The 18,345-nt window shown below is 39.1% G+C and overlaps 1 protein-coding gene and 1 pseudogene across 6 annotated transcripts in view; one reads left to right on the forward strand and one right to left on the reverse strand.

Moving 5' to 3' along the window:
* AKAP6 (A-kinase anchoring protein 6) overlaps positions 1–18,345 on the forward strand; it is a 453,949-nt gene that overhangs the window by 293,664 nt on the left and 141,940 nt on the right. The gene's annotated exons all lie outside the window — the stretch shown is intronic.
* On the reverse strand, positions 15,424–15,922 carry LOC117023398 (ferritin light chain-like; annotated as a pseudogene).

An 18,345-nucleotide genomic window follows, 5' to 3' on the forward strand; every position in this document is an offset into this window, starting at 1 on the left:
GAAGGAGAGAGAAAGAGCAAGAGAGAGAGTGCGGGAGCGCGCACTGGTGGTTTTAATTGGGGCAGATATTTTATTATCACCCTTTCTTTTCTCATCAATTGCTTTCTATCCTGATTATGCTATTCAATTCAAAAGATAACACTTATTCATTCAATTTTTTTTTTTTTTTTGAGAGGAAAGGAAAACAGAGAGAGAAGAAAGAGATGGTGCAGGAAAAAAGAAAAGCAGGCAGTAAAAGTAAAAATACTTCCCTAAAGTAATTTCAGTCATTCAGAAACGTGTGGGGGATAAATACAAGGTAACATACAGTTTTAAAAGCCAGGATGATGGTGCTACGTTACTTTAGGCCATGTGGATGTATATACTTCAGAAATCATTTCATTTTGAATTGTTACTCTTTCTTGTTTGTCTTTAAATTATTTCTAGTTTAGATAGTATCAGTGTTTCTTGGCTACTTTTGAGGGATGATAAGTTAGAGTTGACACTTTGAGGATTGTATATCTGTATAGCCTTTTACCCAATAAGATACTACAGATTGCAACTGAGGGGGAGCAGAATATGCCCTATCAAAATGTGCTACTTTGGCATGTGGATGATTTTAAGCTGAAGGCAATTAAGACGCAGCAGACTCTGAAAAAGCCTTTGACTTCTCCCTTAACTATCAGAAAGAATTTCGATAGGGACTGGTACCAAGAAGAGAGATATTCCCAGGGACTTAGCAGCATGGCATGCATGCAAACGTTTGTTTACTAAACATTTGCTCTTTTCCTGTGAATTGTCATCCTGTGAATTGTCTTCCTCCCCTTTGAAGCCCCAAACTCTTACCTCCTGCTTATCTCAGAAAGGTATCTAAGCCTCTATGGCCTGATTTCCTTTGAGTCTCACGTCTTTGTGGGGTTTCCATACATACAGAATTAAATTTGTTTTTCTCTTGTTAATTTGTCCTACCTCAATTTGATTAGTAGACCAGCCAAGGAACCTAGAAAGGAGGAAGAGAAAAATTTTCCTCCCCAACACAGCAAATCCTCATTATTACTTTGAGTTAGAGGTAGATAGTAAAGTGCTTTTACATTTTTGTGCAATCTTCCTTAATAGTGACTACATCTTATTCTGAGTTTTTTTTTTCAGAAATTGAATATTATTGAAAAATTGAGCTCAGCTCTAACTGTACCAGCCTATGATTCTGAAACTTGAACTTTTACCTCAACACTTAACTAGTCACTAACATTCTATTCTTCGTCTACCTTGGTGATATCTGTGAACTACATGAATCTATTATCTGGTTCTCAGGTGGATTGTAGGTGAAAGATGTTAACTGTAACTGAAACTGAAGACTAAACCCTATAGCGTATTCAAACAATCTATTATGGGATCTTTAAGTCATTTATTTATTTATTTAATTTTTAAGCTTTCTTTTTTTCCAGTTTCATTGAGACATAATCCATATATAACACTGTGTAAGTTTAAGGTGCACGATATAATGGTTTGATATATGTATGCATTGCAAAATGATTACCACAGTAAGATCGGTTAACATCCATTACTTATAGTTTTTTTTCTTTATGATGAGAACTTTTAAGGACTACTCCTTTAGTAACTTTCAAACGTACAATACTGTATTGTTCATTCTCATCATTACGCTGTGCATTACGTGACCAGGACTTATTGATCTTGTAATAGGAAGTTCATGGTACCTTTTGAGCACCATCACCCAATTTTCCCCTCACCCTCCGCCTCTAATTGTAGTAAATCTTTTTCAATGGGGGCATCAAGTTTTCAAGTAACTTGGGCGTGTGAGGCGAGGTTCTACATGCTTTGGGAGATTCCTTGCCTATAGGACCTCATGATTTAGTTAGGAAGATAAGACTGAAACACCTGAGCAGATAGAGCTCTACCAGCACAAGTCAGTGATGCAAAGTGGGAGAACAGAGGTATAAGAGTTAGAAATGGGGAGACGAAAAGGGTGTTTACGTTGGCCATGAGAGGGCATTTTAGTTTTTATCTAAGTAAGAGAACATGTTAAAGAAGGTGTTTCATGCACGAGAAGTGTTGCTTTGCAAAGACTCAGGGGTAGGAAGTGCTTCCATTTAGGAGCCAGTTGTAAATAGACAGATGGCCTGGGGAAGGAGGATATGTGGAAAATCATGGGAGATAAGATTGAAAAAGGAGATTGGGGTCAGACTGGGGAAAACCTTTTTGGCAGTCTAACCTTTTTGTCCACGTAGGTGAGTTGGACCATATTTTCTCAGATTTATGGTGATCATGTCATGTGGAATATAATCACAAATCTAAAGAAAGTCAATGTATGTTAAGTCTATCTTCAGATAAATCTGTCTGTTTCTCTCAAGATAAATCTCTCTTTTAGTTATTTCAGTTAAAATCATAAGGAGTTGGTTGACACAAAACATGATAAAGATTCAGCTATCTATTGTAAAGAAAAAGTAATAAAAAGTTCTTTACCGGTGGAGCTAACTTTGACTTTTTTTTTTAAAGAAATGTGTTTGAAAACTCCAAGCTTAAATTGCATCTATGAAGCAATATTTACAGCAGAGATGACTATAAAAATATATTCAAAGTGAACATAAATATTTTTATTTTTATATGCTTTATCTGCCCACCAAATTTTGTTAATTGTCAAAAGCGACTCTATTGAAATAAATCTTTCTCCCCGCCGAAACTTATTTTTTCCTCCATATTAATCCATATGAAAGTTAGAAGATTACTTGTAGGATGTTTTGCTTATTTTCATGACTATTTCCTGCCATATAAACAGGGGACTGTGGTTCTCTATCTCAGAGGTTCTCCAGATTTACTCTAAGTAAGCACCACCTGAGAGTGCTGGTTAAAACTGACCACCCCCAGAAACAGATTCATTTGCTCCGAACTGGGCCTTGGAATCTGCATTTTAGTGAATCTCCAGGCTGATTTTGAACTGGTGGTCTGAGAAACGTTACCTGAGAGTGAAGGGGAATAAATCAATTTAATGCAGAACAAACTCTCACTCTTAAGCATTTGTCTTAAATATTTATATGCAGTCAAACAAATAGCTCTGCTTGATGTGACGGGTCGACTTTTGCATCCCTGAAGGACTTCTTTAAGGAAAGTTCATGGAACTTAATACCAGGAGGGATGTTTGTAAGGATTGCTCACACATTTCTAAATCAGGATTCTGTGCCTTTTCCTGTCTCTCCTACGTGTACCTTTCCTGCATGAAATCCAAGTGAATTTGATGGGCAGAGCATGGGTAATACTGATATATAGCAACCCTACCTAAGGAATTTTGTCATAATTTAATCTCCAGAGAAAGGAAGAATTTGATAAACGCTCCTCAAATTCACTTCAACAGAATTGAGAGGTGCCCTTGCACCTGTTTCCAGGGCACTGCCCTCAGTACTGACCCAGGAAGAATGCCTGGTTCCTGCATGGTCTCCTGGGAGCCTAGGCCCTGTTTTGCCAGAGGAGAAAGGACCAAGAAATTAACTGGAACAGCTTGGAGAACAGTTTTACAAACCCAAGAAACATTCATTTCCCAATTTTTCAGCTGAAAAGGAGTTCAGAGAGTGAAGGGTAAAGACACTGACCCATGTCGACCCTGTGGTGAAGAGGCCAGTGGGTGGTGGGGACAGGAGAGAAGCCCAGCTCTCTTTGAAGTCATCGGGAACAAGCAGCTTCAATATCAGTAATTACCTAAAAGAGCAGATTGAGTCTACAAGTCTATGAGTGCAGCCCGCTAACTCTTTTTCTCTCATTGCAACATGTACCACAATGGCTGTGATCAGGTATTTTCAGTTTCAGATTTGTATATACACGCATGAGGGGCACTTTTTGTCATGGTCACTTGGGTTTTTCTGTGTTTAAAATACATGCACTAGGAAGTCAGTGGGGACTTAGTTGTTTTAATTTTGTGCGATATTACAATTTTTTTTTATGCTTAATCAGGATATGATCACTTTTTCTGTAAATGTGTGTTTTAAAAGGCATGCAATGATTTTTTTTAAAAAAAGCTTTTTATTAAAATATAGCTAACTTACAATATTATATTAGTTTCAGGGGTACACCATAGTTATTCAACATTTATATACCTAAAGAAGTGATCACCATTATAAGACCAGCAACCATCTGACACTGTACCGCGCTATCACAATGTTGACTAGACTCCCTATGCTGTACATTATATCCCCATGACTTATTTGTTTTATACCTGGAAATTTGAACCTCTTATTCCCCTTCACCTTTTCCTCCCTTTTAAAATTTTTCAGTTATAGTTGACATTCAATATTATTTTATATTAATTACAGGTGTACAGCATAGTAGTTAGACATTTGTGTAATTTAAGAAATGATCCCCCTGACTAGTCTAGTACCCACCTGGCACTATACGTAGTTATTACCATATCATTGACTATATTCCCTGTGCTTTGCTTTACATGCCATAACTATTTTGTAACTACCAATTTGTACATCTTAATTCCTTCACCTTTTTCACCTTGCTCCCTGATCCCTTCCCATCTATGCTCTAATAAATTTAGTACCTATCTGATGCCATACATAGTTATTACAATATTATTGACTATGTTCATTATGCTATATCCTATATCCCCTTGACTATATTGTAACAACCAATTTATTCTTCTTAGTCCCTTCCCCCTTTTCACCAACTTCCCCAATCTCCCTTCCATCTGGAAACCATCAAAATGTTCTCTGTGTCTATGAGTTTGTTTCTGCTTTATTTGTTTGTTTATTTTGTTCTTTAGATTCCATATATAAGCAAAATCATTTCATCTGACATACTCTGCTAAGCACAATCCCCTCCTGGTCCATTCATGCTGCCACTGAAAGCAAGAACTCATTCCCTTCCATGGTTGAGCAATATTCCATTGTATATATGTACCACTTACTCTTTGTCCATTCATCCATCTACGGATACCCAGGCTGCCTCCACATCTTGCTTGGCCATTGTCAACAATGCTGCAATGAACATATGGGTACACATATCCCCTTCAAGTAGCATTTTGGGTTTCTTGGGATACATACACAGAAGTAGGATTATTAGGTTCTTTGATTCTTGTTATAGCATTTGTTTTAAAGTCTACTTTGCTATACGTATGGCTACCCCACCTTTTGTTTTTGTTTCTATTTTCTTGAAATATTTTTTTTCCCATCCCTTTATTTTCAGTAAGTGTGTGTCTTTTGATCTAAGTGAGTCTCTTGTATGCAGCATATGTAAGGGTCTTGTTTTCTTACCTATTCAGCCACCATTTTAATTGGTACATTTAATTCATTTACATTTAAAGTAATTATTGATAGATATGTAGTTATTGCCATTTTATTATTCATATTTTTTTCTTCTTTTTAAAGAAGTCCCTTTAACGTTTCTTAAAGGTGGTGATGAACTTGTTTAGCTTTTTCTTGAATGGGAAGCACTTTACTTGTCCTTCTAAATGATAGCAAAGAGTAATCTTGGTTATAGGTCCTTGCTTTTCATCACTTGAATTATTTCCTGCCACTCCCTTCTTACCTGCAAAGTTTCTGTTGATAAATCAGCTGATAGTCTACGGGAGTTCCCTTGTAGGTAACTAACTGGTTTTCTCTGGTTGCTTTTAAGATTCTTTCTTTGTCTTTAACCTTTGGTATTTTAATTATCGTGTGTTTTGGTGTGGGCCTCTTTGAGTTCAATCTGTTTGAGACTCTCGGTGCTTCCTGGGCTTGTATGTCTATTTCCTTCATCAGGTTAAGGAAGTTTTCTGTCATTACTTCCTCAAATGGGTTTTCATTCCTGTTCTCGCTTCTCTCCTGGTACCTCTATGATGTAAATGCTGCTACACTTGATGTTGTCTCAGAGGCCTCTTAAACTATCCCCACTTTTCTGGATTCTTTTTTCTTTTTGCTGTTATGTTTGGGTGTTTCCTGCTAGCTTATCATCTAACTTGCTGATTCAGTCCTCTGCTTCATCTAGTCTACTGTTGATTTCCTCTATTGTATTATCTATTTCAGGTACTGTATTCTTCATTTCTGACTGGTTCTTCTTATGTTTTCTATCTCTATTTTTGTGTTTCCTATCTCTTTCTTGAAGTTCTCCCTGATGTCATTGAGCATCTTTATAACCAGTGTTTTGAACTCTACATCTGATAGACTGCTTATCTTCATTTTTTTTTTCCTGGAATTTTTTTCTGTTCTTTTATTTTGGGAACTGCTTTTGTTTCCCCATTTTGGTTGCCTCCCTGTGTTTGTTTCTATATATTAGGTAGGGCTCCTATGCTTCCCAGTCATAGGCAAGTGGCCTTATATAGTAGGTGTCCTGTGGAGCCAGTGATGCAGTCTCTCTGGTCTCCAGATCCAGGTACTCCAGATGTGTCCCTTGTGTGGGTTGTGTGTGCCCTCCTGTTGTAGCTGAGCCTTGGTTGCTGTTTGCACATCACTGGAGAGATTGACCGTCAGACTGATTGGTTGTGAGAAGTGGCTGTGACTACAGTGGAGGAGCTGTTGTGCAGAAGCTGACACTACAGAGCAGGATTCACTTTTGTAGGGTTCTGGTATCTGGCTAGTCTGCCCTTCGGTTGCTTCTTCCTTGAAGGTGGCCAGGTGATGCTCTGGCTTGGTCCAAAGCTGGACATGGGGTGTGTCAGTTCCAGGGCCTCTTGGGAGACCAAGTTCAACTGCAGCCTGTGCCCTGCCCAGGGACATCTGTCATGAGCCACAAAACAATCTACAGATGGCTGCCACCCATTTTGGGCTTGGAGGTATCTTGAGAGGCCAAGTTGCAAACCAAGGCTGGTTGCTGCTGGTGCTGGGCTTGGGGCTGCTCAGCAAGAGGTACGGACATGCTGAAGCCAGATGCTGCTTGTTTGACTTTTGTGAAACAGAGATTTTAGGAAAGTCTGTAGCATGAACCAAGATAGGCTGTTTGTATGTAGCACCATAGGTGGCCACCAGTTGGGTGGGGTGGGGTCTCAGAATTGACAGGGTGGGGCAGAATCACCAGAGTGGGGGTCTGAGAATCACCAGGTGTAGCCAGTTTGATGGAGACTCAGATATGGTGGCCACTTGCCATCTGGGAATGGGGAGGACTCAAGAAAGAAATGATGTCATCCACCAGCTCCTCCATCCAGGAGGCAGCTGCCCCTGCAACCCTCATCTGGAAGCCAGACAATCCAGTTTCTCACTGTATGTACATGGTGCCTTTCAAGCTGTTGCTTAAGCTCTGGAGCTCAGAGTGAGTGACTGCATCAGCAGTAAGTCCATGAGATGGCCCTTTAAGAGGAGTGCCTGTGACTCCAGCCACCGTCATCTAACTCAGCCACAATTTCTACTGGTATTCACAGCCAGAAGTTGTGAGGACTTCTCTCTCTGGCATTGGAACCTTGGACTGGGGAGGTTGATGTAGGGCTGGGACACCTCACTCCCCCGGGGGTGGGGGGAATTTGCAGCTGAGGTATTCCACCAGATTTTTAATGATCACACACATGCATGGGGCCAGCCTATTCTACATCTCTGCCCCTCCTACCAGCCTCAAGTTGGTTGCTTCTGTATATCCTTAGTTGTAGAGCTTTGGTTCAGCTTGACTTCAGGCAATTCTCAATGATGGTTTTTCTGTAGTTTAGTTGTAATTGTGATATGGCCGTGAGAGGAGGGAAGCATATCATTTACCTACTTCACCATCTTGACCAGAAAATTAGGCTTGAAATGATTTTTACTATAAGTTTAGCATGCTTTGAGACAAAATAATACAATGATGTGCTATCTGGGTACCATTTATTCCATATAATGATAAAGCTGTTTTCATTAAAATGATTTAAATATATACAAAATATTAATAGTACTTAGAAATTGGTACATCTAATTGATCATAGTAAGAGAAAAATATGGAAGTCAATTTTGTATTTAACAAAAGTGTATTCTTAATGATTAATTAATTGTTGGTGGTCCAGCAGCACATAGTAAGTTGACAATAAAGAACTAGTCTAACACATTTAAATCTTTAAGCTATAACAAGACTACACAGTTGTTTTAAAAATGAAGTTTCTGGTAGTTTGAGACCTCAAATATCAAATGGCATTGTGATTGATTCTTTTTTTGGTTCCTGGGAAGGATATGAAGAAGTTAGGAGGTAGATAATCATAGTGGTAATTTAACCCTATTATAGTCATTTGTTTATTATGTATAAGGAAGGTGGCAGTCTAAGGGGATTTTTTTTTTTCCCAGTCAACATCTTCTGCCCTCCAAATGATCATTGAAAGATTATAATGTGATTCATGTTTAAAATGTAAAAGCTGTTGGCTCTATATTTTCTAAAGAACATTCATTTTCATTTGATGGGGTTTTCACTCATATTCTATATATCTCCATGTTCAGTATTTTAAATTTGGCAAGTACTTCAAAAGTGATCGCTGTTTTGTGATTTACAACCTTGGAGAAAAATAACATAGTAGTCATAACTTTGCAGTGTTTTGTGATGCATGAAGATCAGGTTTTTTAATGTTGGTTAATGCTTTGCTAATTAAAGTGTGCATGTTAATTAAAGCAGAGGCTAATGTTAATTACCTATATTAATGGAATCTCATGTAGCACCTGCCTGAAGCAATGGGTTCAATTTTCAAAATATCTCAATTAAGGCTGAAACTTTTGATTTGCATCTAGTAGGGTTTCAATTAACTGCATTGAAAACTTAAATAACACTCTTAGGGGTGCAAAATACCAGTGATTATATGAAGTATGATGGAATTTGGTAGATTCATTTATAGAGATTTTTTTTTTTTCGGGCTAACTGTATGTGTTTCTTGTCTACTGGTCAAAATTGTGTTCATCCATCAAGACCCAGTGAAAGCACCACCTCTTCCATTAAGTGTTTTCCAGTTGCTAATGTACTGTCCTGCCTGTTTGTCGCTCTTACTTTTTTTTACGCCATTCTGCCTTGTATTATAATTACTCATTACCATCTGTGTCCCTTGCTAAATAGAAGTTCCTTGAAGGCCTTGTCTTCATTCCTTACAAAGCCAGCGGACCTGATAAAATGCCAGCAGGTTTTCTAAGTTGAAGACATTCTTTAAGTGTTTGCAAAACAACAAAATACATTTATAGACTAAAGTGAAAACGAGCAAACTTTTTCACTTAGCACATGACAGTTGCACAGTTGCTACATTTATGACTTCTTCAAGTAAAGCATGAAATTGTTCTTTGGGTCTTATAGCTTTGTAAAAAAAAAATTGATATTTTTGTTAATTTCAGTTAAATATGAGCTGGAATGAGGAAGATGCTACTTGTTCAAGATAAAATAGTCTATATTATGCGACCAGAGGACATGTGCTTATGTTTGCAGGGATGATGTTAATATTGTCTTTCAGTCCCAGGCTGATAATCTGACCATTTTACATGCAGATTTAGCTTGTGACCATAAGTGCAAATACTTTAAATAGCTACTCATTTAAGACAGCCATAGAAAGCTTGTTTTATCTTGGAAGATAACACATGGGGTTATCATTGCAGTGGGTCTGAATTTTTTTTTAATTAAAATTTATTGGGGTGACAATGGTTAGTAAAATTACATAGGTTTCAAGTGTACAATTCTGTAATACGTCATCTGTATATCACATCATGTGTTCACCACCCAGAGTCAGTTCTCCTTCCATCACCATATATTTGATCCTCCTTTACCCTCATCTAACGTCCCCTCCCCCCTTACCCTCTGGTAACCACTAAACTATTGTCTCTGTCTATGAGTTTTTGTTTCTTTATTTGTTTGTCTTGTTCCTTTGTTGCTTTCAGGTTTATATCCCACGTATCAGTGAAATCATATGGTTCTTGACTTTTTCTGTCTGATTTATTTCACTTAGCATAATAATCTCAAGATCCATACATGTTGTCACAAATGGCACTATTTCATCTTTTCTTATGGCAGAGTAATATTCCATTGTGTATGTATACCACATCTTCTTTATCCAATCATGTATCGAAGGACACTTTGGTTGTTTCCATGTCTTGGCCACTGTAAATAAAGCTGCAATGAACATTGGAGCACATGGGTCTGAATTTTAAAATAACAAATTTAAAATATAAATAGATGACTGAAAACAAGTACATTTTAATTAGCATGCATGTCAGTTCTCCTGAATTTACTGTTACAGTTGCTGAAGTCCCAATAACAACCTTTCCCATTGGGTCTTTGGAAATGATTATGAGCTAATGGCACTAACCTTTTTGATATCTATTATAATCATGGTTTCAGAAAAATAGTTTCCATTACTCTACATAATTGAAGGGAGCGGTAATCTCCTTAATAAATATACACAAATAGATCATACACTTATTTATAGCCCCTGGAAATCAGCACCAGTTACCGCTGTTCTTTGGCAGATTTTGACTCTATCAATCAGTTAGAGGGCCAGGATTTGTCTTCATTCAACTGTAGAGAATATCAAAGGAGCATAACACTTCCATGTTCAAGGCGTAACCAGCAAGGTGACACAAAATGCACATAACTGCTTACTGTCCTGATATGCTACTGGCATTCTATTAAAAAAAAAATTAAGGTAAAAAGGAATAGTATTGATTGGGCAAGAAGATGTCCGCTGTCTTCCTGATGGCAGGACGTATGATTGCTGGACATGAGATGTGAGTGTTTCTATTAATGAGGAGTGATGCAGGTTTAGATGTGAGTGTGAGAGCCCACACACTGCATGTCACAATTGGCTCAATGCCTGTTAGTTAGTACGTAGAATCAGTCCAACAACTAGTTGGAGAAATGTGACAAATATGCAGATCAGACTTTCCCAGAAGGAGGCAATGGGCCAGGTCTTTACAACTCGGAGAGCAAAGTCACCAAAGCATCCATTCCCCATTGTGGCACCATTAAGGTGGCAGATGGCAGAGTATTAGCAGAAAGACATTCAGAACAGCTGGAAAACATCTGGTAGGAAGTAACAACCTAATGGGTGTTCTGGGCTTTTTCTAATTGTGAGGGAATCACTCAAAAAGCCTGGAGAGCAACTTTGATGTTTTGGTGCTGGGAGGAAGGAGTTGGCTGGGACACTACATTCTAGTTCAGGGATTTGAGGGAATTCTGAAAATAAGTGACTTTAAAGCCTGGTGAAAATATTACAGGAAAAAAAAAAGATTATAGGAAATTAGTTCGCTTTTCCCCAAGCACTAAATAAATTTGAACAAACTTTTAAGGGTATCTGTAAGGCTTACATGGACCTGGAATCCACTTTAGGAAGATATTTGATTCATCACTAAATTGTGAATAATATTTAAAACAGGATTTTGAGGGTTTGTGAGAAGGTTAGGTATGCATAGAGAATATGGAAACACTAATTAAACTGGAGTGAGGAATGTAGACTGTTTAATGACTCAATTCACTATTTCTCCTTCTTAATTTACTATCATGACTTTTCTGGAACCGTGAAGAAATACAAAAAGGTTTTCTGGCTATTTTTGTCTCCATATTTCTTTGTTGTTTTTTTTTCCTTTCTCCAGCCACTTGTCTATGTCTCATTGCTTACTCTCCCATTTTCTTACCAGGATCACCTAACTAACTTTTCAGAATCTCTCTCTCTTTCAAGACTCACCACAGAGAAAGTGACAGGTCACTTGGGAACTTACTATTTCCTATAGGACATGAACAATGAGGAAAGCATTCTTTAGGGAGCTGATAGATAAATTTTGGGGCTACATGCCCGCTACATGACTGGGGCAAATTATCTCACAGGTTACCAGATAAATCCTTAGTTGCTTCATGACGCCTGTGTTGGAAGGTGTAAACCTATACATGTTGGGAGGAAAGAGAAATCTGAGTAGGTGCCAGGGGAATCTGTGTATTTCCTGGATTCTGTCCTGATCTACTTAACACTGAGCAGATAAAATAAGACTGTTCAAAGTACAGCCTTTCAATAAATGTTAGGCCCATCTTCCCTCGTCTGGCTTCCCCCTTAGCCATTGGACTGAATGTTTATCTTGCTGTTAATTCCAAGGCTCAAACAAACAAATAAAATGAAAATAAGTAGCAGAACAATTTACTATAAGCAAGGTCTGACCTTAGTTTCCAAACATGTAGGGTCCATATGTCCTCATTAGAAAAAGCAGGTTGCTGTTAACAAAAGGCCAGGTGGAATCCAACTACAGAAGAAGAGGCAGGAGGTGGGGGTGGGTGGGTGAGGAAATGAGGAGCCAGACATTGGAAGGGGAAGAAGTGAGCAAGTATTGTTGAGTCAGGAGGGCACATTCACAAAAACCCTAGAGAAACTGTGACAAGCGAGGAACAGGTCAGAGGGGGACAGGGACAGTGTCTCCAGAAAGGAATAGCAGGGAGACAGAAAGAATGCAGACAAATCAAGCCTGCCACATGTGCCATGACCCCAGCCCTAAATTTCTAAGTTACCGTCGGACCCCTATGACCTCTATATATCAATACATCATGGAAATGAGAACAAATCATTACTGATTGTGAATCAGCAATCAGAATAAGCAAGAAAAAGATTCTCACACTGAGGCTGCCTTGCTCACCACACCCAGGATGTTTAAGGGAAGGAGTGACCAGGTGGTTGGGTGGTGAGTTGCACAGAGCAAGGTCATCAGAGTGTGTGGAAAAGGAGCGCATGGAAGCGGTACACGACCCCCAACGTATCATTTCTAGAGGCAAAGGAGCAGAGAGTTTTGATCACGTCCAAGAATCACAGGACAAGGTGCATTGAGGCTTGCAGAAACTGACTGATGTGGGTGGCTTACTCAGGGACTTTGTGCCACACCCCAGCTGTTGTTGCATTGGTCAGTGACTGGCTAGGGATTGGAAGTCATGGCTGCAGGATTGCTGGCTCGGGAGGATACCTGGATAGTTCGCAGAAGCACTGGACTTGGAGCCAGAAATCCCTGGCTCCTCCTCTCCCTAACTAGTTGCCTTTGGACAAACTAATTTATTTGATCTCTGGATTCTAAATCTGTTCAGTGGGGATAATAATACCTGATCTGCCTGAGCACAGCATAAGGTCGTTAGAATTATCAAAGGAGAAAATATAATGTGAAAGCACATAAGCCAGAAAAGTATAAATGTAATTTATTATCAAATTATCAATATCCTCGTAGCAAGTGCTTCCTGATGAAGAAGAACATTATTCTCAATGATGATTTAAGTATTTATCTAGGTCCCCAGTGATTTGTGAGCTGATTTAGGTGAGAGATAGTGAACCCAGGATTATCACATCCAATTTACCTGTTAATTTGCACACGGGTTCAAGGAACAGGGCAAAATCAATACTTGTTTCATAGGAGAATAGGTTATTTGCGATGGAACTGTAGAATAAATATTTAATTATGTAAAATATAAAAACTTAATAGTTCTTTTTAAATGTCCAATAAAATGGTTGAGAGTTACATTTTGAGTATGGATTCTAACTAAAAGCAAATTGTTTATCATTTTTTAAAACTATAGTTCTCTTTTAGGGCTGGTTCTCAAACTGCAAAATAGCACATTGAAGACAACGGTGCATTTAATGTCGATATAAAATGACTTTGTTCCTCACTGTCATCTTTTATTCTGACCTTTTCCTTCTATCTCAAAACTCCACTCAAACTGAGGTCCCAGCAGCCTTTAAATACCAATTTGAAGAAGCAGGTTGAATTGTCATGTGAAATGTTTTACATTCCACATTTGTCTGTTTCCTCATGGTGTCTTGTAACATTTTCCTCTACCGTCTATTTCCTATAAACTGGAAATTTGGTCAGGAGTTTTGCTTAGATACAGGTTAAACATTTTTGGCATGTGTACTTCATAGGGTATCTTATCATGTCAGGTTGTCAACTATTTGTGATGCTAAAGTGGAGACAGTCAGAGACCTTCTTCATAGAGATGAAATTTCCCTTAAAATTAGCAGGTAGCTGTGGGGCAGTTCTTTGACATCATGTGAATATTCAGTTCTCCATCAATGGTTTGTTTAATTGTTTTAGAATCCATTGATGATTTTTGCTGGAATCAATTATTTCTTTGAGGGTTGTAAAATGGTAGTTTTCTAATTCTATTATTTCTTCTACATTTTTACCTGGCATTTTTTTTCCTATAAAGCTTCCTCCTACCAACTTCAGATGAACTACAGTTCCTTTTTAAAAAAGCAAGTGAAATACCTAAGTTTTCCTCTTTACTTACCAAGTTTTGGGGTAAGGAGTTAGTATAATAGTCACCTTCAATAGTGACACTTTTTTCTTTCTGTCTTCTGAGCATAATTATAGATTGATTATAATTCATTCAATATGCTATAATCAATTACAATAATTCTTCTTTATGATGCTTAGATTGTCCCAAATTTGCCAAAAGGGAGCCTTTTCATGTTGGTTCCTGTGTCTTTTTGAAACATCGTCATTAATCAATGAATGCTTTTTTGGTTTCTGGCACAAGAAGATGTCCCAAGCTTACTTTATTGTTTTCCTGCCCCAAACTTTTAAAAGGATTTTTTAAATGATATCTTCAGGTCTTTTTAGATAGAAACACACTATAACAGACCGTCACTTTGCCTCATTCATTCATTTAGTAAGTACTTGTTGAGTGTCTACCATATGTCAGGAATCTATATTATCAAAATAAACCTGGGTTATATCCTATTCTTGGGGAGCTTAAAATCTACTAGGACGGAGGAATCATGACTATCTATAAGGTGGAAAGAGATGTGTGTTTTACAAATAGAGAGGTAGATCATGTGTCCAGGGAATTCAGGTGAAGTGGGTGGTTATTGGGGCTGGAGGACCATGTGGGATGAGAAGTTGCAGAAATGGAGGAAAGCGTGGGAAGCAGAGGTGGAAAACTGTGTACCTGGGAGGACGTGGTTTAGTCTGACGCACATATAAGTGGGGTTTGCTATTTGTCAAAAAAAGGAAGTCACAGAGAGTACAGGGGAATGTGGACACGGATCCAACCATGAGCAGCATTTAAATACTATGCTAAGACATTTGAATTTAGTCTGAAGAAAAAGGCAAAGATTGAAAGGCTTTTGCTCTTTGTTGTTACTGGATTTTTAAATTAGAACAATGCTGTGACTGACGATATGCTACAGGAAGCCTCCAAGAGGCATTTCCTAAGGGGCCATCCTAAGGGGATGTGTAATCATACCGCCAGTTGGATGTAGAACAAGCTGGTTAGTAGTGGGTGTGATGACTGAAATACAAGGGCACTAGGCACTCCTGTGATTTGTGTCTCATAGGCAGCAGCAGGTCACCAAAAGAGTTTTGTTTTTGCTGCATTGTTTCCATTTAGTCCATGACTGGGGAAAAGGCTCTAGGGTGGTTAAAAGGCTCCAGGGAAAAATCCATGACTTGGGAAAAGGCTCCAGGCTCCTAGTGGCATCAGAGGCTCAGGCAGAAGCACTGACACCAGAGGCCATGCCAGAGGGGCCCCTCAAAGTTCGCGGGGCTCCCAAGCCACGGAACCATCCTGTGTGTGAGTCTTTCAGAGGTACTCTCCCGGCAGCGCCTGGGGGCCGGCCAGCCTTCAGAGCTTAGTTAGGTGGTCGCTGTCTCCTTGATGGGTTTCATCTCCTCATCTAGGAAGCAGCTCTCCAGCAAGTAACAGAGATGGGGTCTACTCAGGCAGAACCTGGGGCGTGCAGATCCAAATGGACCTGGTTCAAGTACTTCTCCAGGACTTCCTGTGGCTTCTATGGTATCCAGGCTTTTAACCCCACTGATCGTGGGATGGCTTCTGCACATCCTGGAAGAGGGCTTGGCGTCTGCTCTGGTTTTGCATCTTTAAGAGACGATACTTGCACCCCAGGCTTCTTGGCCAACTCACGGAAGAAGCAGCCCACGCCTTCCAGAGCCACATCATAATGGTCGAAATAGAAGCCCAGAGAGAGGTAGGTGTAGGTGCCTGCAGATGCAGGATGACCAGGCGGTTGATTGGCGGCCTCCACTTTGGTGGAATAATACCGATGAATCTGGGAGCTCATGTTTCATTGGCAGTAAGGAGCTAAGCTCCAAAAACAGTGTAGGCTGGCCCTGGAAGCAGAAGATTTCTGAGAAGATGTTTCGGAAGGTTGCCACTGGAAAAGGTGGGACGGTGGTCAGAGGCTGGAAGAATGGGAGTTCCTGTGTCTTTTCCATCTAAACACTGTTGAAACAAGAGACAGATTGAGAGACTGCTGGGCACCCAAGAGTTTTAATGTCACTTCATAATAAGGATTGGTTCATCTGCCCATAATCATGAGAAGTTCTGTGCCGCCCATATGTCTCTCCCAAGCACAAATCATTGCCCTTCTTGCTTTTCTCCAAATTTTGATAGTTATACCTCCAGACATTAACTAACATGGTCAACTGCAGCAGAAAAGTAAAACGTTCTAAATAATCAAAATGCTGCTGAAAATTCAAAGCCTAGAAACTCATACTGAAATGAGACTTCTTATGCTCTTTGAGGCTACTTACTCTTGTTTTAGATATACTTTTGTTGACTAGTTTCCCAGCTTAATTTAACATATGTGAAAGATGAGGCAAGCTACTAGAGGCTGTCACATCAAGAATTGCAAGGAATAACTCTTCTAGTCTGGATATAATAGAGGGCATAAATTGTTAAACCAGAAACAAGAACTCCAAAATCATTGGATCTAAAGTCATTCTATGTGGGGGGGGGAAAAAAAAAAGCAGCTCCAGTAATACCTGCAAGTATACTTGTATTGTAAGTGGTGTTTCTATCTTGCCAGTCATTCACAGAACAGATTCTGTTTAAGGATATGAAATATCTCAGACTCCCATTCTAAATGGAAGAAATAAAATTCAGAGAAAAATTCATACTTCCAGAGGTAAATTGCTCCATCCTTCCCTTTGATAATTGGCAGCCTAACAGAGGAGTTTTGGAGTCTCTCTGCACGTCTCTTAAGGCGTTTCACCATTTATAAAACATTTGCTTTTCCCGTTGGTTCTTTGTGATTTGAACATTCCTTTCCTGTGATATGTTGTTTAACTATTCTTCCCTATTATGACTTTCAGAATTCTGCTTCGTACTTTGGCCTGGAATGTGATATATTTTTCCCATGTCTTTGCTCAGCTGAGCCTTTTATCTCCAGGGTAAAAGTGTCATAAGAGACCTGCTAAAATTAAACATCATCACTTTAAATTAAAATGTGTGACATCGATGCTTAATAGTCCCCAGGAGTTTTATTATTTGTAATTTTTAGACAATCCCAATCTTCGTAAACTGAAGGAATCACAGGAGACTTTGGTCAAAGCATCCCTTTTCAGGGTAATTATTCTGCCACAGCTCAGGAAGTCTTTTGAATGTCACCATTCACGTCTTACCTCCCAGACTGGCAACCTGAGGTGCTTGTCAGCACTGGCCAAGGATCTCTGCTTTCTACCAGAACAGCACTTCTCCCTTAAACTTCCTACTGGGATGGTTCTTGAGTCTTCACTCAACAACTCATTCATTCATTCATTCATTCATTCATTCATTCATTCAACACACAATGTCCGGGGCATTGGGGATATGATTATGAACAAGAAAGATGAGATCCCTGCGCTTGTGGGATTTACATTGCAGTGGGATATGGATTCAGAAAAAGCAAAATAGGCAAATAAGGAAAAAAGAAAAAAAAAATCACACAGCCAAATAAAATTGTAAGATATAGCAAATATTAGGAAGAAAAAAAAGAATACCCGAGAAAGAGAATAACAGGAGATACCTGTCTTAGATAAGATAATCGGGGAAGGAAGGAATATGTAAAATGGGACCTAAAGGATACGAAGCTGATAGCCATGTGAAGAAGAAAGGAGGAACATTCCGGGCAGAGGGAGCAGCATGTCCAAAGTTGGAAGGTGTTTGGTTCCTTCAAGGAATTGAAAGACGCCGAATAAAGCTAGACGTGTATGGGGAGCAAGAGCAGCTCAGGAGGAATGATGGATAGCAAAGACCAGGCAAGGCGGGCTCCTGAAGACTCTGGTACCCAGGGGAGACAAATCTATAGGTTGAGGCTGAGGTCAGGTCTTTGCTTTAAAGAGATTGCTGGCACAGTATCTAATACTTACCATAGTGTTGTCAATAAGGAGGACATTCAGAATAAGGAAATATAGAATAATAATGCAGCAATCTGTTAAATTTGTCTGCTTTGGACAGAGTGATGTTTAGGGATCCTTTTATCATCAGCCTTTTGGCTTGGGAGATACAGTTCATTTTTTCACTATGGTCCTAAGATAAAGTAAGAGCCAAAAAAAAAAAAAAGATATACTTGAGGTAAGCAGAAATGAGGAGAAAGCAGGAGGATATAATATTGTTTACACTTTCCCTTACTTAGAATAGCAGTATGCGTGATGGGTGGGAATCAAGCCATCAAAGAGGAAAACAAATGTGTATTTGTATTTTAAAAAAAAAAAATCTCCTCCA

Source organism: Rhinolophus ferrumequinum, chromosome 6 (assembly GCF_004115265.2).
Source record: "Rhinolophus ferrumequinum isolate MPI-CBG mRhiFer1 chromosome 6, mRhiFer1_v1.p, whole genome shotgun sequence".
NCBI lineage: Eukaryota > Metazoa > Chordata > Mammalia > Chiroptera > Rhinolophidae > Rhinolophus > Rhinolophus ferrumequinum.